Below are 2,676 nucleotides of genomic sequence, written 5' to 3'. Positions count from 1 at the left end.
GTCCCCAACAGATAAAGGCTAAATTTTAGTTTTCTAACTAAACTTTAGTTCCTAGGCTAAATGAAACAACAGAGTCTAAATAAGGTAAAAATAAGTAAAAGAGTAAGAGCGAAAGAGAAAACGCTCCCTCAATCCTAAATTAAAATTCATTTTAGATTTTAGAAAATCATATAATAATAATTAATATACTAGGTAGGTGCCCGTGCGTTGCCACGAGAGTTAAAAATTAGTATAAAACGTAAGATATAGAACGACAAACATCATTATGATATGCAAAATTTGGGCCGTTACATTTTGTTTTTCTAGATGGCATAACAGTATCATTACAGGTCAAAATAAGTATTTGATCAATCCTCCAAAATAAAATGAAGCCATATTCCAAAAATACATTGCAATGGCTAGTTGGATCTAATCCTCTTTCTCTTGGGCATCTCATGACTTAAGTCTTCTCACCATACATTCTCATGTGTACCTTCAAGGTAAAGGTGCGACCATCACGGCCATCTGGAAAAAGGACGGTCAGCAGTCTTTTGTCTTCCCTGACCACTACACTGCAAATGAGTGCCAAATACAACAAAAGATAACAAACAGTAATTTATCTGTCTAGAGAGAGAGGTATACACAAACGACAAACAACTTTAGTACATTAAGCATGACCAATCAAGATTCAAAAGAATATTTGTTAAATAGATACATACCTCCCAGAATGTAAGGTTCACTTCACCACTTCTCTGTGGTAATTTAAGGTCAATCCCCCCAATGTAAGGTTCACTTCACCACTTCTCTGTGGTAATGTACTCTAAAAATGACAAGAATTGTCACTCATAAAGGTAACAAAACTGAGTGCTACTGGCATAACACATAAACTATAATAAAGGGAAAATTTGACAATGAGCGTAGTTATTGTGAATAAAGAACAAGGATACTAACAGGATCACTCTTGAAGAAAACCAGTGGCGTTCGTGTGAGGATGAACCAACGTTTTTTCCATTATTTCCATCCAATTCCTACAATATTGTAGTTGTAACACTGTTACAGTCTGGAAACAAAGGAAAAAACAATGTGTGCCACTAATAGTTTTACCTTTCGATGATATGAAGAGAGGGCCACTCTTAAATACCTGTCAGAAGGTCAAGACATGTCAGAAATATTGTACCTATACCTGTAAATACCAAATAACAGACTTAAAGAACGTTTTCTTGTCCAGAATTCTTGTTTCAGATAGAAAAATCAAGTCTGATTGAAACAAGCAGTAAACAAAACACAACAGAAGGTCAATGAAAACTTATGTACCTAATGTATCACACCATGAATTCACAACGTATACATGTTGAAACATCGAGAGAAGTTCCCTAGGTTTGGGCGTGAGAAGGCTCTCCATTGAACAAAATGAACGCTAACAGGCTGCTATCCTGCACCATTTCTACTTACATGACATCTCATCTCCATTTAGTGATGTTCTGTGGCTATGAGGATTTTGTATGATTTTTCCCCCATGGCCTGAGTTCGCAGACTTTGCAGCCTGGAGACTTTGCTTCCGTGCATTAGGAGCACCATGAATCTGAGTCCCAGCGCTGACCTCCTCACTGCACAAAAGCTCCAGAGGCCCAGCTGAAAACCCCCCATGGACACAACGAAGCACCGAATCGAGTAGAGCCTAATAATCGCTGAATTTTCAACCCACAAACAATATCAGGCGTAGGTAGCGTACCTCGATCAGAGAGGCGGGAGGTGGGCTCAGCAGCAGAGGACGCCAGCCATGGATCTCGCCGAGTAGGAGACCGCGACCCCGGTGTTCCATGGAGAGCAGCTCGTTGGGGGAGTGGACCGCGGGGGAGAGGAGATCTGCTGGGACCGCTATTCCATGGAGAGCAGCGTGGGCAGGATGGGCTTGCCCGGCCGTGGATCTCGCCGAGGAGGAGACCCGGCCGTGGATCTTGCCGAGGAGCAGACCGCGATAGAGGATGAGAGGGAGACCCAGGGAGGAAGGGGGACACAGACGATAGATCGACGGGGGCATTGTGAGCCGTGGTGAGGACGTCGAGGCGGCTGTCACGATGGGGAGGCGGTCGGGGGCACGGTGCGGGTGAAATTTCCGGGGGCAGGCGGGCAGCGGGGCTTGCGCGACGTCCGGGCGAGGCCGTGGTGAGGGTGTGGACGCCCTCCCTACCTCCTTATAGAGTAGTAAAGATGACAAATAAAATACTTGTCAGATTGTGAGTATGACCCAAAAGTCTCATGGATAATAAAACCAGCAAGAATAAATTAACAAGCTTGCAAGGTCATCATCATAGGTTTTTTCATGTGGTCACAACAGCTAGAAATGTTGAGGTTGCTACTATATTATTTTGATTTACAGCACATATGCTTTCAACAAACCAAATATTTGAACATTCTTTCCTCACTGAATGAGCACATTCAAGTTAACTCAACCAGAAAAGCCTTTAAGTAGATAATGTGCACACTTGCACAACGTCTACACTCAACTTTAAAAAAAAAATATGTGTAAGACAACGAAAATGGTTCACAGTTCCTTCAGTTCTAGTTGTGGTCACAAATTTTATCGTTTTAATAACCTTGGTTTGCATGCATATCAAAATGGTTCACAGCTCCTTCAGTTCTAGTTGTTTGATACACCTATCAGCTCTAACAGTGGAGGCTAAGAACAGAGAAAAT

The 2,676-nt window shown here is 42.3% G+C and overlaps 1 long non-coding RNA gene across 1 annotated transcript; it reads right to left on the bottom strand.

The window, feature by feature from the left end:
* Nucleotides 1–231: 231 nt before the first annotated feature.
* Nucleotides 232–1,426, bottom strand: LOC103641742 (uncharacterized). The gene is made up of 3 exons (XR_002265858.2): nt 1,084–1,426; nt 931–1,007; nt 232–799 (listed from the first exon to the last, which is right to left on the bottom strand). It is a non-coding gene; the product is annotated as an uncharacterized lncRNA (long non-coding RNA).
* Nucleotides 1,427–2,676: the final 1,250 nt, after the last annotated feature.

This window comes from Zea mays, chromosome 10, assembly GCF_902167145.1.
Source record: "Zea mays cultivar B73 chromosome 10, Zm-B73-REFERENCE-NAM-5.0, whole genome shotgun sequence".
NCBI lineage: Eukaryota > Viridiplantae > Streptophyta > Magnoliopsida > Poales > Poaceae > Zea > Zea mays.
The sequence above is the reverse complement of the archived record's forward strand: the minus strand, read 5'-3'. Positions and strand labels throughout refer to the sequence as shown.